Source organism: Cetorhinus maximus, chromosome 13 (genome assembly GCF_964194155.1).
Source record: "Cetorhinus maximus chromosome 13, sCetMax3.hap1.1, whole genome shotgun sequence".
NCBI classification, from domain to species: Eukaryota; Metazoa; Chordata; class Chondrichthyes; order Lamniformes; family Cetorhinidae; genus Cetorhinus; species Cetorhinus maximus.
This window is the reverse complement of record NC_135891.1, coordinates 105,142,627-105,165,311: the sequence shown is the minus strand read 5'-3', so window position 1 is coordinate 105,165,311 and position 22,685 is coordinate 105,142,627. Positions and strand designations below refer to the sequence as shown.

The 22,685-nt window shown below is 44.8% G+C and overlaps 1 long non-coding RNA gene across 1 annotated transcript in view; it reads right to left on the bottom strand.

Annotated features, from left to right (window-relative positions):
- LOC144689247 (uncharacterized) overlaps window positions 1–22,469 on the bottom strand; it is a 57,380-nt gene extending 34,911 nt beyond the window's left edge. The window contains exons 1-2 of the long non-coding RNA XR_013578607.1: window positions 22,238–22,469; window positions 20,634–20,763 (exon numbers count right to left, since the gene is read on the bottom strand). This is a non-coding gene — a long non-coding RNA (uncharacterized LOC144689247). The remainder of the gene's footprint in view (window positions 1–20,633; window positions 20,764–22,237) is intronic.
- Between the last annotated feature and the right edge of the window lie 216 nt (window positions 22,470–22,685).

Here is a 22,685-nt window from a genome sequence, read left to right as displayed (position 1 = left end):
CCTGACTCTAAGTCAGCAGGTTGTGGGTTCAGGTCCCAGTCCCGAGCCTCTGGTCTTCCTGGTTCAGTGCCGCACCGGATGGTGTTTAGGAGTGAAACTAAGGCGGGCTTTTGCACTCCTTTAGCGCAGGGATGCTGAAGTCAATTTGATGCCTATTGAGATCACAGACTGTAAAGTAAAGGGTTAACATTCGGAGCACCAGATGCTGTTGTACCTATGATGCAATGTCACATGACTAAGAGGCTGAGATCTGGTGGGAAGCAGAAGTACAACCTCATGTGGAGTACTGAGATGTACATAGATCTGGAAATAAGCGAAAATGATTTTTACGAACCTTTATGTGGTAGCATATGGGTAACAGGCAAGCCCAAACAGACCCCATACCCAAGACAAAACACAACTGAGAGAGGAAGCTGGCACTATCTGCTCTGTAGAGTCCAGTATTACACCAGATACCTTTAAACAACTAAGCTACTGTGAGTTGCCTTTCATCAGTTTGAAGACCTGAGTCATGTGTTCTCTCAGTCTTTGCTGTTTACTCTGTGAGGCGGACATTATAATTTAGTTTTGTAGTAAACAGTTCCAGGGTACTTCCAACAAAGTTGTTATCAAAAAAATTTTTTCAACTGAACATGATTGTTTTCATGTCAATTATAGTATTGTTCTAAAGGGAGATTGAGTTTCTGTTTAAAGAAAATGAAAAGGCTTCAAAAATGTATTCCCTATAATGTCACCAAATGGTTTTATTTAGAACTTCTTGTTTCTTGAACAAGTATTACCAAATTTTACTGTAAGCTTGACTTTTTAATTTAAGGTCTGGAAATACTTTTAATCTACGTGCATATTTGGGCATTGTACCGTCAAAGGTGCATCGATACCATGGAAGGAGGTCAGAGAAAAGTGCCAAGGATTTAAAACTAAATGGCGCCGTATAAATGAAAGTTATTGTTATTTAGAACGATGCTGAGATCTGGCAATTGCAAAACTGGTGGCTGGATTTTTAGCCCACGCCAGAGGCCAAAATGGAAGCAAGTGGGTGTAGAATTTTGTCCCCGCCAGCCTTTGTGTCAGATCCCTGGCTCCATCCCATCCATTTCCCAGAATTCAGGGTGGAGGATGGCCGGGTTATCCACCAGCAAAGGGTGGGTAGCTAATTGAGCTTCTTAAGTGCCTATTGAAGCCTGTTGTTGGAGACCAACTGGGACTTTCCAGTCATCCTCCAGGTGCCCGTGGGTGACAGGGAACAATGCAGCTGCCTGGAGGCGGCCTTACTGCAGGTCCAGGGGCCAGCACGCCGGGCAGGATTAGCTGCCTGCCTGAGTTTATAGCAGCAGCCACAGGCCGCTCTGCAGAGGGGTTCATCCCAACAATGGTGGTCCCGCTACAAAGACCATTTTTTAATTTTAAATTTGAAAATGTTGGAGGGATTTTGAAGTGCCCCCTCCCTCACTTACCCTCTCAAACAACATCCTGCTGCAGCTTTCAAGCTGGAGGGCCTCCTATTGGCCCCCCCAACTTCAAGATCCCATCCACTGTTCTTAATTGGGTGGCAAACTCGCCCTCTGGCCAATAATTGGCCAATTCTGGTAAAGCCACACTGAGTGACTGGTTCCCACATTGTGCGGGCTTCTGACTCCCATTTGAGCCTGACAACAGGACTCAGAAACCCCAGGAAAACCCTGCCCCTAGGTTTTGAACCCCAGACCGCTAATGTGTTGTTGCAGTAGTATTGAGGCTTAGTCATGATATTGTAAATAAAAACATAGGTGAAATTCTCCAAAAGGAATTGTACTCTGGACTAAGCAGAAATGAGTGCCATTGAAAGGGCTAATTAAATAAGTTAACTGGCGAGAGTTAACGTGGAGCGGTCAGTTCAGGATACGAGTTCTATTCAATTTAACTGAATCCCTGAAGTTACAGGGCTCTGCGAATTACAAGTTACATCCCGACAAGCTGATGGCAAAGAGAAATGGTGATCAACTTTGTAAAAGTCTGCTTACAAGCTGAAAACGTCTCCAGAGACTAACACATCCTGAGAATTTTCCCAAGAACTGCTATGAGCCTGCCAAACATCGCAACTTCACACAGCCTAGTGTGAACTCGCAGTCCTGTAGATACATAAAGGCTTATGGAAATTTCATATGGGGATTTCCAGCTGTTGGCCATCCTTGTGCACGTGAAGAAGATTAAATGGAAAACAACTGCTTTGTAAATGTTCCTCAAAGTAATAATGGCCACAACTGGCAACGTTTTTTTTTATATGTTGCCTATTTTGCTTTTTGGAAAATGATTTTTCCGTTTCGCAATTAGAAGTGAAATATTTAATACCCACTTGTCTGTTCTTTATCCCTATGCTGTTCCATACCCTGCAGTCCTGACACCTCTTTTGAAAATGCACCTCCTAATTAACACAGCATTGAATCATGTTTCTGGGATATCTGGACTTCTCTCTCAGACATAGTCAAATCCTAAGGGAAGTCAAGGCTTTTGTTTGTAAACAAAAATAAACCTCTTCAGTCGAAGTGCTGACAAATTATAGGAGCACTTCCCAACTCATATTCTCAAAAATGAAGATAGAAGCTAGAATAATAAATGATAGTACAATGTTTGTGTTGTGGTATGCAGTGGAAGTCAAGGGCCATTATACTTATTATACAGGTTGCAGGAAAGGTTTGGGTCAATGGCACTTCTCTAATGGAATGTTATTTCTTCAGATTGGTGTATCACAGAATATATGATATGGTAAGCTTGAGTTGAACGGGACAGAAAGTCCACATTTTGAGTTTGTTTATAGGCATCATTTTGTTGCAATGTACAGGCGAATGCTGAATTGAATTCTATTATACCAAAGCCCTGGGTTGTAAATATTGGAACCCAGATGGACAGCTTTGAATTCCATAATGATACCCAATTAATGAAATGTTGCGTCTTTGATCACTTATCTGTGAGGCTAATCAGAATGATGTTGTCAGCCTAGATATGTCAGCGTGACTCAGTTGGTAATCTTCTTTGTTTTTGGCCTTAAGGTCTAAGCTGGCACTCCAGTAAAGGATGGCAGAGGTGCCATCCTTTAGTTACCTCAATTGCTTCTTGTTTTCCAAATAAGGAAGAAAAAAATCTGCTGCTCATCATCAAATGAATTGGGTAATTTCTACTGTGTTAAAAACGGTGATAGCATGTGAGACAAAGGCAGCTTTTGGTTTTTGTGGCACAATGGCCCATATCGATCATATTGATGGTGGCCAAGTTTGATCACTGCTCACATTAGCAGGTAAGGCTAAAATAAAGGGCTGTGATAATAATTCAACTTATGTAATTCCTTATCATGTCAAAAAAATTAGGGGCATGGTTTTGCCCTTGGCGGGCAGGGGTGGGTGGGGGCGGTGGGGAAGCCGACCGTTGCCCGCGATCGGGACTGGACCGCGGTTTCACACTGGCAGGCCAATTAAGGCCCACCCAGCGTGAGACGCGAGCGGCAGCGCTGAGCGCTGCCTGTGCAGAGGGAGAGGAGGACGAGCGAGCTGAACGCAAACTTCACGCATGTACGCGACTGAGCGCCTCATAATCTCCCTGAGGCAATGAAGCGTTGATTAAAACAAGAAAATGAAAAAAATAAAAAAGGCAATAAAACACGTACCCTCATGTGACTCTGCCCTTCAGTTCTCATAGATTTCAGTGAAATCTTGCCCAACAGTCAATGATAGGCCATCCTGCATTTTTAGGACAAAGAGCAGATTCATTCTTGGATAAATATTGTAGTGATTGCAAGTAAAACCTTTCCTACTGTTTTGGGGATCATGTGACTGTACAGACGAATCAGCCCTAAGCGCGGGTGATCTTAGGGGCGGAGCTTTTAAGCCTTGGTCTTGGTTCAAGCGTGTTGCTTCGTCAGCAGCGGTGTAAATAAAGTTTACTGTTTCTGAGAAGAAACCTGTCCAGTACACCAAGTTTATTACAATTGGCAATGAGGATAAATAGCTCTGGCACTGCACCTTGCCTCGTGAATGTGAGTATTTTGATTTTTAAGGGAAGAAAATAAAATATACTCACCAGTCATGCCACACTTCGGCAGAATCGACCCATATGGTTCATCCAAGGAAGACTGGAGCCAGTTCTTAGAGCGCCTAGGTTTCTACTTTGTGGCGAATGAAATAACGGCGGAGTGAGATATATAATCTAATCCGTAGTCTGACGGCCCTGTAAGTGCCAAATTCCAGATCCTTTAACAAGCTAGTAGACCTCGTGAAGACACATTTTCAGCCTAAGCCATCAATGATCTTGCAAAGATTCAAGCTCAACTATTGTAAGGGCCCCGGGTGAATCAATCGCAACGTGTATTGCAAAGTACCACAGAATCTGCCCACTACATGCCTCACAGAAAATTTAGTTCCATTGTTTTCAATAGCCTGAATAGCAATTGTAAAAGGAAGCAATACTGCCCTCTTTATGCTGCAATTCTATCCCAATGTGTTAAAAGTGACACTTTACTGCCAACTATAAAACATCACTATGGCAAGCAGGAAGTAACATTAAAATACAGAAAATAAGCTTGGCTATATCCTTTACATGTTAAAGGTTTTTATAGCATACCACAATTTAAGCATCTGCAATGCAATGAATAACCTCTTCTCCTCTTCTGATTGGCTCAAATTTCTCAAGGACCAACTAAGATCCAACAGAGGGCGGTAGTGAGAAGGGACTGAGAAGCATTCTGGGAGAAGTCAGCACAGTCACCGCAACTCAGAAGGGGATCGAGGAGAAGGACCCTTGCTCTCAAACAGGAGGAAGAGCATCCAACAGAGGGCGGTAGTGAGAAGTGACTAAGAAGCATTCTGGGAGAAGTCAGCACAGTCACCGCAACTCAGAAGGGGATCGAGGTAATGGACCCTTGCTCTCAACAGGAGGAAGAGCATCCAACAGAGGGTGGTAGTGAGAAGTGACTGAGAAGCATTCTGGGAGAAGTCAGCGCAGTCACCGCAACTCAGAAGGGGATCGAGGAGGACCCACTGTCAAAGAACAGGATAGCCCCAAACATTACATTGCTGTAGTGTTTCCATCCCTCCCTCCTCCTCAAACCAAAATAAAAACAGCGGAGCCCCTCTTTTCTCTGCCGTTGCAATGGGAACGTGTGGTGATGGTGCATCTGTACAACCCCTTCGTCCCTGTCGCCGACGTGGTCACCTTCCTCACCAGGTACTTCGATAAGGTGGGGAGCGGCACCGAGATTCGAGACGACTTGGGGATCTGGACAGGCAAACGCCAGTTTAAGGTCACGCTAAAGACCGACGGTAAGGGAGCATTTTTCCACCCTCCTTCCAGATTCGCTATCAGGGGAAACCGTGGCTACCTGGTCTACGCTGGGCAACCCAAGCATTGTCGCTCATGCGGCAAGGCTGGTCATGTGGCGGCCAACTGCAGCGCCTCCCTCTGCAAGATCTGCAAACAGGAAGGGCACCAGACAAAAGACTGCAAACAGGCCACGTGCTGCAACCTGTGTGGCGAGGCAGGTCACCTCTACAGGACCTGCCCCAAACGCTGCCGTACTTACGCACAGGCAGCCAAAGCCAACGAGGGGGAAGCAGAAGAAATGCTTCGTGTCACTCCAACCACCAAGGCCCCCAGGGAGCTCAACGGGACAAAGGAGGACACAGAGAGAGACAAGGTGGAGGAAGAGATTGAGGCAACAGATAGCCAATCAGCAGCACTACCCCCTGAACCTCCCAGTCCTCAGGACAGCGAATCAATGGAGGAGGAGGCAGCAGTGGAAAAGCAGCAGGGGGAGTGGCGGACGGTGAAGAGAGCCAAAAGGAAGAAGGAGCGAAGAAGAAGCAAAGCCACTTCCCAGACAAGCGGCAAGCGGCGTCTCCCATCCGACATGGATGACAAAGGCAGCAGCTCTTCGGATGAAGAAGTGCCAGGGCGGCACCGACAGAAGAGGCGGCAAAGCTCCAGGGCATTGGAGGACGAGACACCCGAGCTCCAGAACATTGGAGACAACAAGGAGACCAGCGCACCCCAACTTTGCCTGTAACCTGAGGAGGCCAGTGCACCACAGCCCCTGGAATCTGGGAGCAGTGAGGCAATCATCACACCCCAGCTCCAGGAAGCCGGGAACAGCAACACCCCAGAGGGGGTGAGTTTTGGAGAAGCTTCTCCAGCAAAGGTCATCTCAAAACCCGCTCTCTACGCGAACCCCCAGATGCCACCTGAGCAGAACACTGCCAAGGGGAACTACCTCAGCCCATCCAAAGTGAAGCAATTTGAGCTCACTACGGGTATGAAGGAGCAGGCTAAAGGTCTGGGACTCTCAGAGACAATGGGTTTGGTAGGAGAATAAATGCTTTAAAATGGGTTTAAAGATTGTATCCATAAATGTGCGTAGCATTAAATCTACTACGCGATGTGTTGCGACCTTGGACTACCTTGCCAAGGTCAAAGCTGACCTGTTGTTTCTGCAGGAGTGTGCGATACCGCACCTCAGCTCCTACAGGCAATGGTCACGATGGTGGTCCCTTGGGCCATCGATCTGGTCGGGCAGAAACGACTCTCGTTCCTCCGGCCTGGGTATTCTGCTGCGGGGAGGCAACTTCACCGTCTCCGAGGTTAAGGAGGTGGTGGGCGGGCGCCTCCTCGTAGCAGACGTAATGTACAAGAACGCTCCACTCCGGTTAATTAACGTGTATGGCCCGTCACAAGGGGCTGAGCGGCTGGACGTTTTTCAGCAGCTCCCACTGCTGCTGGCGACCTCCAGGCCGGTCATTCTGGGCGGTGACTTCAACTGCATCATCGATGCGGCTGGACGATCCGGCAGGGCCGACAGCAGATTGGACGCTACGTCCAGATCCCTGATGGAAACAGTTAAGGATGCCAAGCTGCACGACGTCTTCAGCAACCCTGCAGACGGAGCGCAGCGTAGATACACCTGGTCGCGGCCAGACGGGTCCATTCGTTCCAGGATAGACTTCCTGTTTGTGTCCCGTGCATTCACAGTCAGATCCACCGACGTCAAGCCGGTGTTTTTCTCTGACCACTGCCTCCTACTGGCGGACTACCACTTGGAGAAGGACCTGAGGGTGGGCAGGGGAGCATGGAAGCTAAATGTGCAACTGCTGACCCCAGAGAACATTGAGGAGCTCAAAAGGGATTACAAAGGTTGGAGAACCATGAAACCCCTCTTTGAGTCCCTGACACACTGGTGGGAAGCGATCAAGGGAAACATCAAGAGGTTTTTCATCCTCGAAGGCACCCAGAAAGCTAGAAAGGAACAGAGGGAAATGTCCCGACTCCAGAAAAACATGCAGAATCTGCTCCGGCTGCAATCGATGGGGGTCGATGTCAAGGAGGAACTCCAAGAGGTGAAGAGCCAGCAAGCCTCGCACTTTGCCTCGGAGGCCTCCAAGATCATCTTCCGTTCCAGAGTCCGCTCCGTGGAGCAGGATGAGACGTGCTCACGTTTCTTCTTCCAAAAGGTACACAGAGAGAGCTCTGTGATCAGCAACCTGAAGGAAGAAGACGGCTCAGTAAAGTCATCACGGTCCGACATTTTGAGGATCAGCAAATCCTTTTATGCCGGATTGTATGACGTGAAGCCCTCGGACAGCACGGCCTCCCAGTCCTTCCTGTCCTCTATCACGGAGGTCTTAGATGACAGTACGCGGGAGAGCCTGGACAAACCGCTAACTCCTGATGAACTGACTAAGGCCCTTGAGTCCTTCGAGAACAGTAAAACTCCCAGAAGCGACGGCTTGCCGGCGGAGTTGTATTCGGCTCTGTGGGACTGGATGGGCCCAGACCTGCTAGAAGTGTACGAGAGTATGCTCCTGGCCGGCAGCATGTCAGAAACTATGAGGAAAGGCATCATCACCCTGATCTACAAACACAAGGGGGGAAGGGAGGAAATTAGAAATTGGCGACCCATTTCACTGTTGAATGTGGACTATAAGATTCTGTCCAAGGTCATCGCCAATCGGGTCAAATCCGTTCTGGAATTGGTGATTCACCCTGACCAGACCTGCACTGTGCCAGGCAGGAAGATCTCTGACAGCCTGGCGCTGCTCAGGGATACGATTGCCTATTTACAGGACAGGGGTGTGGACACCTGCCTCATCAGCCTGGATCAGGAGAAGGCCTTTGACAGAATATTGCACACCTATATGGTGGATGTGCTCTCCAAAATGGGGCTTGGGGAGGGAATTTGAAATTGGATCCAACTGCTCTACACTAACATCAGTAGCGCAGTCTCAATCAATGGGTGGGAAACAGATAGCTTTCCAATTAAATCTGGAGTCAGGCAGGGCTGTCCTCTCTCGCCTGTTCTTTTCGTGTGTTGCATAGAACCCTTTGCTGAGTCCATCAGGAAGGATCCGGGCATAAGAGGAGTGACGATCCCAGGCAGTGGAGGCACTCAGGTAAAAGCCTCCCTGTACATGGATGATGTCGCCGTCTTCTGCTTGGATCCGCTGTCGGTGCGCAGACTGATCCACATCTGCGACCAGTTCGAACTGGCCTCGGGAGCCAAGGTAAATCGTGGGAAGAGCGAGGCCATGTTCTTTGGGAACTGGGCTGACCGATCCTTTGTCCCCTTCACTGTCAGGGCTGACGGCCTGAAGGTGCTGGGGATATGGTTCGGAGGGACCAGGGCATGTGTTAGAAACTGGAAGGAGCGAGTGTCTATGGTGAAAAGGAAACTGGGCATGTGGGAGCGACGTTCCCTCTCCATTGCGGGTAAGAACCTGGTCATCAGATGTGAGGCACTCTCGCTGTTGCTGTACGTGGCGCAGGTCTGGCCCATTCCACACTCCTGCGTGGTGGCGATCACTCGAGCCATCTTCCGCTTTATCTGGAGGTCAAAAATGGATCGTGTCCGCAGGGACACGATGTACAAGCCTCTAGATAAAGGGGGAAAAAACGTGCCCAACATCGCCCTCATACTGATGGCCACTTTTGTGTGTGGCTGCATCAAGCGGTGCGTAGACCCTCAGTACGCAAACACCAAGTGTCACTATGTGCAGAGGTTCTACCTGTCCCCAGTGTTGCGAAGGATGGGTCTGGCCACGCTGCCGCGGAACGCTCCAAGTAGTTGGACCGTGCCGTACCACCTGTCCCTGGTGGAAACATTTATGCAGAAAAACACCTTTGACCACAAGTCCATCAGGCAGTGGTCAGCACGTAAAGTCTTAGAGGCCCTGAGGGAAAAGGAGAGGGTGGATCCTGTGGGATGGTTCCCCGAGCAGACTGTCAAAGTCATTTGGCAGAATGCCTCATCGCCAGAACTTTCCAACAAGCACCAAGACGTGGCTTGGCTGGTGGTGAGAAAGGCCCTCCCCGTCAGATCCTTCCTACACGCCAGGAGTCTCACCCCCTCTGCACGTTGCCCTCGAGGTGGCTGTGGTGGGGAAGAGACTGTTGTTCACCTCCTTGTGGATTGTGCCTTTGCAAAGAAGGTCTGGAGAGAGATGCAGTGGTTGCTGTCGAGGTTCATCCCGAGCAGCTCTGTGACACAGGACTCTGTGCTCTACGGGCTGTTCCCAGGGACACACACCGAGACAAACATCAATTGCAGCTGGAGGATCATCAACTCGGTGAAAGACGCGCTTTGGTCTGCCCGAAACTTGTTGGTCTTCCAGTGTAAAGAGTTGTTCCCGACCGAGTGTTGCGGACTGGCACATTCCAAAGTCCAGGACTACGTGCTGAGGGACGCACTAAAGCTTGGGGCAGCTGCCGCAAAGGCGAAATGGGGAAGGGTCGCTGTCTAAGACCTTTCTGCCACAGTGCACCGAGAGACTGGGAACTGTTTAAATCCCCTCGGGCTGTACAGCTCAAAATGAAAGGCTGTAAATGATTGTAATATTGTTTGTACTGATGCACCTGGTGATACATTTTGTAAAAGTTGAACCGGATTGTACCCTTGTAATGGTGTTTTTGAAATGGTTTGGAATGTGATTGAAGATATTTTATGAATAAAGTATATTTTTGCAAAAAAAAAATTAAAAAAAAGAGAGGGAGAGGCAGTACCTTCAGGAGTGCACCAGACCTGGGAGGGACACTCTTCTGACAGTGGATTTTTTAAAAAGCAGCTGATTGGTGAGTAAATCCTGGTGAGTTTTTTTTATTCAATCTATTAAAGTAATTCATTGCTTAATACTGAGGTAGGAACTAAAAAAAGTATAGAGTAGTACTGTACAAGTATAATTAGTCAAGAAACAAAGTTCCTAGCTAACATAAATAAGGCCCTGAGCTAGTGTATTTTTTAAGGGAGTAACTAGCTTAATCGAGTGGGATATCATGGCAGGAGAACTCAGACCCGTGATATGCTCCTCCTGCAGGATGTGGGAAATGAGGGACGCTTCCAGCATCCCTGGTGACCATGTGTACAGAAGGTGTGTCCAAATGCAGCTTCTAGCTAACCGGATTTCGGAGCTGGAGCTTCGGGTGGACTCATTGCGGAGCATCCGCGATGCTGAGCAAGTCGTGGATAGCACGTTTAGCGAGGTGGTCACACCGCAGGTGAAGATTACACAGGCAGAAAGGGAATGGGTGACCATCAGGAACAGTAAAAGATTCAGGAAGGTAGTGCAGGAGTCCCCTGTGGTCACCCCCCTCTCTAAAAGATATACCACTTTGGATACTGTTGGGGGGGATGGCCTCTCAGGGGAAAGCAGCAACAGCCAAGTTCACGGCACCGTGGGTGGCTCTGCTGCTCAGAGGGGCGGGAGCAAAACAAGTGGCATGGCTATAGTGATAGGGGATTCAATAGTTAGGGGCACAGATAGATGCTTCTGTGGCCGCAAACGTGGATCAAGGATGGTATGTTGCCTCCCTGGTGCCAGGGTCCAGGATGTCATGGAGCAGCCGCAGGACATTCTGGGGAGGGAAGGTAAACAGCCAGTGGTCATGGTATACATTGGTACCAACGACATAGGTAAACTAAGGGATGAGGACCTGCAAGCTCAGTACAGGAAGTTAGGAGATAAATTAAAATGCAGGACCTCAAATGTAGTAATCTCAGGATTACTCCCAGTTCCACGTGCTAGCGAGAGCAGGAATAAGAGGATAGACCAAATGAACACATGGCTGGAGAGATGGTGTAGCCGAGAGGGATCCAGATTCTTGAGCACTGGGACCGGTTCTGGGGAAGGTGGGACCTGTACAAACCGGACAGGCTGCACCCAGGCAGAGCTGGGACCTGTGTCCTTGCAGGGGCTTTTGCTAGTTCTGTTGGGGAGTATTTAAGTTAGTGTGGCAGGGGGATGGGATCCCAGGAGTAGGATCAGATAGGTCAGATTCAGATCAGAAAAATGGAGGTAGAACAGTAGCTAGGGACGTTGTGATAGACATGGAGTTACAGAAGAAGCAAAGTTTAAAAGTGTCCAGCAAGGGAAATTGATGGGGTTAAATTGTTCATACTTCAATGCAAGGAGTATTACAAACAAGGTAGATGAGTTAAGGGCACAGGTAGACACATGGCAGCAGGATGTCATTGCTATAACAGAGAACTGGCTAAAGGAAGGACAAAACTGGCAGCTTAATATCCCTGGTTATAGAGTCTTCGGACACGACAGAATAGGAGATAAAAAAGGAGGTGGGGTAGCACTAATGGTTAAAGAATCAATTCCAGTTGTGAGGAGGGATGATATACTAAATGGGTCAACAAACGAGGCTTTATGGATTGAGCTTAGAAATAAAAAAGGGGCAGTCACACTACTGGGAGTATACTACAGACCCCCAAATAGTGAAAGGGAGATAGAAGAACAGATATGTAGGCAAATCTCTGCTTGTAAGAACAAGAGGGCAATAATAGTAGGAGACTTCAACTATCCTAATATGAACTAGGATTCAAACAATATAAGGGGCACTGAGGGAGAAAAATTCATGCAGTGCATCCAGGAAAATTTTTTCAACCAATTAATGACAAACCCAACGAAAAGAGATGCAATTCTAGACCTAGTCTAGAAGAAGGGCAAGTGGGTGAAGTGACAGTTGGCGACAGTGATCACAATTCAGTTAGATTTAGCATTACCGTGGAAAAGGACAGAGATAAGGCAGGAGTAAAAGTCTTGAACTGGGGGAAGGCAAATTTTGCAGAAATGAGAAGGGACTTGGCTGAGGTGGACTGGACAGCACTGCTGGAGGATAAAACAGTGGAAAACCAGTGGAAAGCACTAAAAAGCTAGATCCTTATTGTACAAAGTAGACATGTCCCCTACAAAAATAAGAGTGGTACTGCCAAATCTAGACCCCCCCTGGTTGTCCAGAAGAATACAGAGGAAAATCAAACAGAAAAAGAAAGCGTACGATAGGCACAAAGAACTAAGCACGGCAGATAGCCTAGACGAATATAGGAAATGCAGAGACGAAGTAAAAAAGGAAATAAGGAAATCAAAGAGAGGGCATGAAAAAAGATTAGCAAGTAAAGTTAAAGATAATCCAAAGATGTTTTACCAATACGTTAATGCTAAAAGGTTAGTTAAGGAAAAAGTGGGACCTATCAGAGATGAAGATGGAAACTTGTGTGTAGATGCAGAGGCTGTGGGAAGGATTTTGAATGAATATTTTGTCTCTGTGTTTACAAAGGAAAGGGAGGATGTAGATATAGCAGTCCAGGAGGAATACTGCAAGATATTGGATGGGATAGTCATAAAGAGAGAGGAAGTATTCGAAGGGTTGAAATCCTTGAAGGTTGATAAGTCACCAGGGCCAGATGGATTGTTTCCGAGGCTGCTGAAGGAAGTCAGGGAGGAGATAGCAGATGCTGTGAGGATGATTTTCCAATCTTCACTAGATACAGGGGAGGTACCAGAGGACTGGAGAAATGCAGAAGTGGTTCCATTGTTCAAAAAGGGATCAAAGGAAATGCCAAACAATTATAGGCCTGTTAGTTTTACATCGGTGGGGAGCAAATTAGTAGAATCAATCCTGAGAGCTAGGATTAACTGTCATGTGGAAAGGCATTGACTAGTCAGGGATGGTCAGTGTGGATTTGTTAAAGGAAGGTCTTGCCTCACAAATTTGATTGAATTCTTTGAGGAAGTGACAAGAAGGGTTGATGAAGGTAGTGCAGTGGATGTTGTGTACATGGATTTTAGCAAGGCATTTGACAAGGTCCCACATGGCAGATTGGTCAGGAAAGTAAAAGCCCATGGGATTCAGGGTAATGTGGCAAACTGGATAAAAGGTTGGCTTTGTAACAGGAAACAAAGGGTAATGGTCGATGGATGCCCTTGCAAATGGAAAGTTGTCTCAAGTGCTGTTCCACAGGGCTCGGTGTTGGGACCCTGGCTGTTTGTGTCATATATTAACAATTTGGACGTGAACGTGGGGGGCATGATTGGGAAATTTGCAGATGACGCAAAGATTGGTCGAGTAGTGGATAGTGTAGAGGGTAGACATAATCTCCAAAACGGTATAGATGGGTTGGTGGAGTGGGCGGTAAAGTGGCAGATGGATTTTAACATAGAGAAGTGTGAGGTCATACATTTAGGGCGGTCAAACAGTTACAGGGATTACACAATAAATGGGAATATACTAAGAGGGGTAGATGAAGTGAGAGATCTTGGCGTACAAGTACACAGGTCCCTGAAGGCAGCAGTTCAAGTAGACAAGGTTGTAAAGAAGGCATGTGGAATGCTCTCCCTCACTAGCAGAGGTATAGAATATAAAAGTAAAGATATAATGGTGGAATTGTATAAAACACTGGTGAGGCCACAATTGGAGTATTGTGTGCAGTTCTAGTCACCACATTACAGGAAGGACGTAATAGCTCTGGAGAGAGTGCAGAGGAGGTTTGTAAGAATATTGCCAAGGTTAGAAAAATGTAGCTACGAGGAGAGATTGGATAGGCTGGGGTTATTTTCCTTAGAACAAAAAAGGCTGAGAGGTGACTTGATTGAGGTGTACAAAATTACAAGGGGAATAGATAGAGTGGACAGGATCAAATTGTTTTCCTTGGTGGAGAATTCTAGAACCAGGGGCCATAGATTCAAGATAAGCAGCAGAAGGTTTAGGGGGGACATGAGGAAGAACTCTTTTTCGCAGAGGGTAGTGGGTGTCTGGAATTCGCTGCCCAAGTTGGTGGTAGAGGCAGAAACTCTAAACTCTTTTTAAGAAGTACCTGGATCTGCACCTTAAGTCCTGTAAGCTGCAGGGCTATGGCCCGGGTGCAGGATGGTGGGATTAGAAAGGGCACCTGGGTGTCCTCGGGCTGGCATGGACAAGATGGGCCAAATGGCCTCCTTCTGTGCTGTAACTTTTCTATGGTTCTATGGTTCTAAGAGCAACTTGGTTGCTCTCAAGGGCAATTAGGGCTGGGCAATAAATGCTGACCTAGCCAGTGATGCCCACATCCCATAATCAAATTTTTAAAAATCTTAGTGCCAATCTACTTACCCTAATTGGTTCAAAATTCCCAGGAACCAATCAAGAAACACTTCACACTTATCTTCTACTTCATAATCTCTCACTCCTCCTCTCACAAAATTATCATATCCCACAAATGATTGTGTGCAGCGAGAGCTCCATTAACTGCATTTTTCCTTTAAAATGCGCAACTTTTTGTTCATATTTGTCAACCATCATGAGCACAAAAGCTTTGTTGCTACAGTGCCCTGATGTCCATTACCGCATCATTGATAATCGGTCTTTACACCATGTTGTAAGATAACAATTTGGCAAGTTTGGAGAAGAAGCAACAATAGCGCTGAACTACCCAAAATTACATTAGCCCCACAAAGGGAAGATCTAGGATTTGTAAGGTTGTATAGGGAAAGGGTCACCTACATTCATGATTTGAACCATTTAGGAACTGGGCTCAGAATGCTATTCCATTGAAGTCAAGAACGAAATGTTTTCACATAAACAACATCCAACCCTTAAATGACTCTCTTCATTCATCTGAGACATTCTTGTAATTGAAAAAGAAAAGAATCGTGACTAAATAAATCTGACTTTCATTATTGAATTATTTGTTCCCTGATGTCTCACACGGGCTTTTCTTTCTCATCTCTCATGGTATAATTTCTTCATTATGGTGGTGATCTGAACTTTGAACAAAATATTTTTGTTCACATGATTATTTACTAAGTCTTCGAAAAATGTCACTGCAAAGCCGTTTACTTAAAACCGCATAAAATAATTTGGAAGTTATTCATTCATTTCCTCACAGCTTATAACATTAGTGATGATCGAATTTAACTCCTTCTTGAATGCTATTTTCCCCCTCAATAAACTAAGCTTGCAATCCTGAATGTGAATCGGATTAATGTAAGTGTGGAAATATCTTCAGTTGTCATTCACCACTTTTGCTCATATAAGCAGCAAGAGAATCACTGAGACGGCCTTAAATGGATACTAAGGCCTTAAGTGGATGCTTAGGCCTTTCACCACAGCCACGTATTTGTCTGCCGTCATTCAGAGTCAGACTCTGAGAACTTTTTCTGGTTGCCAAAGGTAAGAATACCCTAGAAAGTTCTATTTCTTTTAGTTTTGAACAAAATGATTTACTTTGGTAAGATTTACTTTGGGTCAGCCTGTTGAATGTAAAATTTAGCTGCATGCTAGCCACCAGAATCTTAAAAGGTGCGTTGAATGTCACACATTCTTCCTTGCAATAAATGGGTTGCTGCTCACATCAAGACTGGTCACTGAACTGGCATCACTGTTGGCAATTGCCCCACCTCCAAAGTCAAGCGACATGTTTTAGCCATAACTGGCATTGGAATGATGTTTAGCTTTCTGGAAACAGGAAGATTTGATTTAAAGCAGCAAACTGCCTATTTTCTCAATGAATGAATATGAGGGCTCAGGGAGAAATACCTGCATTAATATCAAATAGCTGCTGGGCAGTTCACTTGTGTTTTAATATGCTTCTTTATTGCCATATTGTTGCACAATTACTTATCCTATTTTCTGGGAATTAAATGATTGATAAAGACCCCCTTATGCATCGAAATGCACCAGCTCAACAAAACTTCCCAAGCTTCCAGACTTCTTTTCATGTCCTACTGGAGAAGATAACACAAATATTGGCGGCATATTGATGATGGTTTAGAAGGCCTGTGTTCTTAGCATCTTGTATGGCTGTGAAACATGGACAACTTACAGCTATCAAGTGAAGAAGCTCAACAATTTCCATCTTCACAGTCTACAGCGCATTATGGGTACACCTTGGCAGGACAAAATCACAAAGCTGGCCATTCACTCAAAGGCAGAGCTCCCATGTTTGTTAGCACTCATCAAGGAGAGGCAGCTTCGACCATGTTCCAGCACGTCCACAGGATGAAAGATGGTCACATACCCAAGGATTTTCTGTATGGTGAGGTATAGAGCCAGCAGACCAGTGGGAATCTCAAAGCTCTGATTCAGGGATGCTTGCAAGCATAATATGAATGCCCTGCTATCATCGATTATCACACCTGGGAGTCACTAGCTGGCGAAAGAGGAAAATAGTGACACCTCCTATGGTCTGGCATGCACCACCATGATGACCAATGGCTACTGTGACCTGGCAACAGGTGCCAAAGCCCAAAACAACAACCCACAATGACAATTGGAAGCTTCATGGGTGGTACTTGTGGCAGAACCTGCCCCTTCAACTGGCCTCATCAGCCAAAGGTCAGCCAGATGAAGACACCCGGTCTGAAATGGATTGTTTACTGCATGACCATCATCTTTCATAGATGGATAATTACGATTGCACATAAGTCCTAATATTAATGCCAAACAATTATAGGCCAGTTAGTCTTACATCGGTGGTGAGCAAATTTGTAGAATCAATCCTGGGAGATAGGGATTCATGTGGAAAGGCACGGACTAGTCAGGGATGGTCAGCATGGATTTGTTAAAGGAAGGTCTTGCCTCACAAATTTGATTGAATTCTTTGAGGAAGTGACAAGAAGGGTTGATGAAGGTAGTGCAGTGGATGTTGTGTGCATGGATTTTAGCAAGGCATTTGACAAGGTCCCACATGGCAGATTGGTCAGGAAAGTAAAAGCCCATGGGATTCAGGGTAATGTGGCAAACTGGATAAAAGGTTGGCTTTGTAACAGGAAACAAAGGGTAATGGTCGATGGATGCCCTTGCAAATCAAAAGTTGTCTCAAGTGCTGTTCCACAGGGCTCGGTGTTGGGACCCTGGCTGTTTGTGTTATATATTAACAATTTGGACGTGAACGTGGGGAGCATGATTGGGAAATTTGCAGATGACACAAAGATTGGCCGAGTAGTGGATAGTGTAGAGGGTAGACATAATCTCCAAAACGATATAGATGGGTTGGTGGAGTGGGCGGTAAAGTGGCAGATGGATTTTAACATAGAGAAGTGTGAGGTCATACATTTAGGGAGGTCAAACAGTTACAGGGATTACACAATAAATGGGAATATACTAAGAGGGGTAGATGAAGTGAGAGATCTTGGCGTACAAGTACACAGGTCCCTGAAGGCAGCAGTTCAAGTAGACAAGGTTGTAAAGAAGGCATATGGAACGCCCACCTTCATTGGCAGAGGTATAGAATATAAAAGTAAGGATATAATGTTTGAATTGTATAAAACACTGGTGAGGCCACAACTGGAGTATTGTGTGCAGTTCTGGTCACCACATTACAGGAAGGACGTAATAGCTCTGGAGAGAGTGCAGAGGAGGTTTACAAGAATGTTGCCAGGGTTAGAAAAGTGTAGCTATGAGGAGAGATTGGATAGGTTGGGGTTATTTTCCTTAGAACAAAGAAGGCTGAGAGGTGACTTGATTGAGGTGTACAAAATTACAAGGGGAATAGATAGAGTGGACAGGATCAAATTGTATCCCTTGGTGGTAAATTCTAGAACCAGGGGACATAGATTCAAAATAAGCTGCAGAAGGTGTAGGGGGGACATGAGGAAGAACATTTTTACGCAGAGGGTAGTGGGTGTCTGGAATTCGCTGCCCAAGTTGGTGGTAGAGGCAGAAACTCTAAACTCTTTTAAAAAGTACCTGGATCTGCACCTTAAGTGCTGTAAGCTGCAGGGCAATGGGCCGGGTGCAGGAAGGTGGGATTAGAAAGGGCACCTGGGTGTCCTCGAGCTGGCATGGAGAAGATGGGCCGAATGGCCTCCTTCTGTGCTGTAACTTTTCTATGGTTCTATGGTTGTATTATTATCACAATGGATTATACAGAGAAAACAAGGATAGGCTCTTAGTAACTGCTAAATGTAATATATTTAAAGAATGACAGTCATACCCATGTTTAGTAATCTATCATTCTTATTCAATTCTCAATCTTCACATACAAATAAGAGTGTATGAAAGTAGATCAATAGAATTGAGTTGAGCCTCTGATGACCATATGTCACCACAATTCAGAAAGTTAATAGTTAATATGAAACTGTCCCTGTAGCTAAATGAGACTCAGGAAAAGTATTCTTTTTCTCTTTAAAACGCTTCTGCTTTTTATAACTCAATGTCACAAAGTTGAAAGATGGAATGCAAATGGCTCCTTCAGGTGCACTAGCTGGTGTCCATTTTGCCTGGTATCTCGATTCCAGACACAAATCTAACCTTAATCTTTAAAATAAATCTTGCCTTATATTTTGTCAGGTCCTCCACTGGGGGGGAATGATGGGCTGGGCATGGATAGGGTTTATCTTCTCCGCCGATGTTGCCAGACCTGCTGAGTTTTTCCAGGTAATTCTGTTTTTGCTATGGATAGGGTCCAGGCAGTTATGATGGAAATGACACTAAAAATCAGTTGCTGTTGCTTATCTTCAACAGTAGCATTAAACTGCACTCCAAATATTTTTCACTGTGAAGGGGAGGGCGAATGAAAATTTAATACAAATCATGAAAAGGGGAACGTGCACAAAATAATACCTTCACAGGTATTATCCAGCACCTGTGTCCAAAACATGCCTGGCTGATCGTGGCAATATCCTTGCCTGCGTATGTGCACTCTTGACTGAATGATACAATTGGGCAAATTTTAATTTTCAATGTCTGCAATGGATAAGTTATATAATAAGTTTAAGTAATAGAAATTCTATCTAATTATTTAATCCTCGCTACTAGAACCTATTTTTGTCGTTGTGTAATGATTTTCAAAGTGATTTTCTTTGCTTTCTTTTACCCCATCGCTGCCCTATTTCTTCCCCCGAATCATTCAGTCCTGCGGGTGGGTGGACCAGGGATAGACGATGATGCATGGTCACATTTTGAATAGGGTACAATGGATTCATTGCTCTGAGGATAGTCTTATGGCTTAAATTACATCTAACAGAACTGAACTGCAGAAAGTGTACCCATCATGGACAAATATCCAATTTTAGAAATGTCTTGATTTGAAAGTAATAAAAGCCTGAATTGAAGCTGGATGATGTCTCGTATCTATAGCCAATGTAATACGTTTATGAGTCCCTGTAGGGTGGCACACATTATCCAATTTCCAAAAGTCAAGCAATTTCTCCATTTTATAGCATTTTAGATCAGTTTATATACTGATGGTCTCATGTGTACACCAGAGGCTACATGCTGAAAAACATATGGCGGTGGCGAAGGTAGGTGGGTGAACTGTCCCCTGAGAACATGTATCTCTTGCTCTCAGTCCCTTCTACTTTCTTTTAGGTATCGACTGGTTGTAGTAAAATTACATTTTTGATGCTTATGCAACCGTATTCCACTTTATCATTGAGCCCTATGAATCTCCTCTTCTTTTCACTGTTCACAGAAAACATTATTTTGTTTTTCAATGCAGGTTTGATAGTCGTTATCTTCAGGCTATAAGACTTGCACTTATATACCATAGCATACCACTCAGAAATATCTCAAAGCATTTACCGTACAATTAATTGCTTTGAAAGGCAATGATCATTACACAGGCAAATATAGCAGCCATTTTTCACTCCGCAATATCCCACAAACTTAATTTGTTTTTCTTTGGTTGGTGTTCATTGAGGGAGGAATGTTGGTGAAGATTTGAAAACTAATCCCTTCTCTTTTTCAAATAATGCCATGTGACCTTTCACATCCTTTTGAAGCAAAAGGACAGGCAGATAGGGTGTTACTTCCAGGCCCCGGGTGAGGTCCCCCAATTTGTTATGATCCCAGACATAATACCTCAAATTGTTAACTTCCCGAACAGAACCCCAATTTTGTTATGCTCCTGGGTAAGGAGGAATGAGCTGGCTCCCCTTCTTTATTCAATTCTCTTGGTTGGTTGCAACAAGGTTAATTTAAAACGGATCCCTTCCCTTGCGGATACCTTTTCCCAGTCCAAATGTATTTATGTTTTCGAAGGAGCCAATTTAACCAGGCTTTGTTGAATCAATGAAAAAGTAAGTTTATTAGTTACTAAAACCAGAGAAAAAACAATAAATATGCAACACGTATTAACACAGATCAGAAATGAGAAGTTGAGTCCAAATATAAAAGTTTAAAAATATATACGAATCAGTCTTTTGCTTGTCCATGAGGAGTCAATGGCAAAACGTTGTGGTTGTTAAGTTGGCTGATTCCGGTAGAGCTGACTTTGGCAGTTAAGCAGTTGGTTTGGAAACACTAGTTCTGCAGGTTAGCTGAAGGAGTGTCCTGTTTCCTTTTTGACTGTGGCTTTGCTGACTTGTCTCCAGCCAGAGAGAGAGAAAGAGAGAGAGAGGAGAGAAATCGACATTTACCTGCAAGCTGTAGGGCTATCTAGTTAATATTCTTCTGCTGTGGCCTTCACAGCACACACTAGCACATCAGAACTAGAACATATAGATCAGGTTGGCAGCTGGCTTTTTTAACCGATTCCCTTATGTATTCCTGGAAGGGAAAAAAACAAACATGTCTTTCGCCCAGAATCAACTTTCTTTCAACTCAGACCATTGCCACATTCTGAGATATAACTCAGCAGGAGATGGTTTCTGCTGAGATGTGGTAATCTGTCTCCATTGTCCCCACAACCACAGGAGTTTAAAGTTTAGTCTTTTGCATTCCAAATGTCTTTGTCTGAAGTAGGCCTTGACACCATTTTTTAGGCGTGACATTCCATGTTCTCACTGAACTAGTTGGTCAAGTATAATCCACACAGAAATTTTCCAGAAGTGGTTACTTTACATCCTCAGCCAGCTTCTGCTCATATGACTTTAAAAAAAAAACACATAACTTCCTTTAAAAGTTCAATATGCCTGTAAGTAATTCCGTGCTACGGTCTGCTGTCGTAACCAGGGTGACAGCTTAATGATGCCTCATCTGAAGATCAGCACCTTTTGCAGCTCTCCCTCAGCACAACACTGCAATATCAGCTTAGGTTATGCACTCAAATCCCAGAATGGAACTCAAAACACACAGCCTGTAGACTCAGAGGCAAGAAAGCGTGCCAAGCTCAAGTGCTTTACATATGTAGAACAAGTGACATTTTGGCTCCTCAAAATATCCTTAACAGCTATGGAAATGTGTTCCAGATTTAGTTTTTTTTTTAATTGCACAAGAAGAAACAATTGCAAAACAATTACAGAAACAGCAAAAACAAGGCTAATGAAAAGGTGGGTGTAAGCGAACCTTGTGGCTAAGCAAAGTAAGTAAAACACGATAGAAGAACGTATAGAGCTACCTGTCTATAGATCTAAAACTTCACTTTGTTTTATTTATATATGTTTTTGTATAATAGAGAGTAGTGAATTTGAAGCCTGTTCACCTCCTATTCAAGTTTCAGGTGGGAAGTGCGTGGAGTGGGTACAAGGTGTTTGATGCACGGGGATCATTCTCCCTAGACAGGCAGAGTAAGAAAAAAATCTAGGTATCATTAAACTGCTTTTTGAAGATGAAATGCTATGTCCAACATGGGGCCCAGCTTGTCCTTCACGTGGTGCTTTGGAGGTTCTATTAACAACCTCATCCCAGGAGACAGACTGTCAAAGCTTTTGACGGGCAAACTGAGATCTATCCTCTTTGGGGAAGTCCTCACCACTAGCACAGATGAAAGCTGACAACACTTAGCGTGCGTGAGCCTGCCAAGTTTAAGTGTGAGTTCCCACCTTAGTGGTGAAAATTAGTGTTACATGCTGTGGCAGGCTACTGCTCAAACAAGTGAAAATCTACTTTGCTCCAATTGCCTAATCTTTTCCTTTCAATTGGGAGGGGGAAATTACACGCACTTTATGAATTCGCCATCAATGTCAACTTATCTTGACCATTTTACCTCCATTTTGAGGCTCTATTTTTTTTTTAAAAAAAGAACAACCAACAATTGTACCTTAGATTTTATGACCTCCTTGCCTTGATAAACTTGACTCACGTATTTTACTCATTAGGTAGTCAAGTTTATAATTGCTGTTCAAGCCACATCTGAAGCACAGCAAAATGTACAAGCACAAAGAGGGTCCTCATGGTGCAAATACAGCATCCATTATCAGTAAGACATCTGTTCTGTGGTGAGAAACTCTCCCTGCCAGAACACAGCTCTGAGCAGACTTTCACCACAGCTGACAGCTTACATGTCTGAAAGGATGTTCCGATTCTCCTCCTGACTGCAGGAGCCAGGTTGCCCCCTCCGAGAATTGTTTACGCATATGCAAACTGAAAAGTGTGCAATATATGTTTTTTATTTATCCCTAACTATTATTGGCAGGACATGCTGAGATTAAACCAGTTGAATGAAATCACCTTTATTTACAGCTGTGAATGCTAGGCTCACATATATATTATACATATATATATATATATATAGTACATATAACATATAT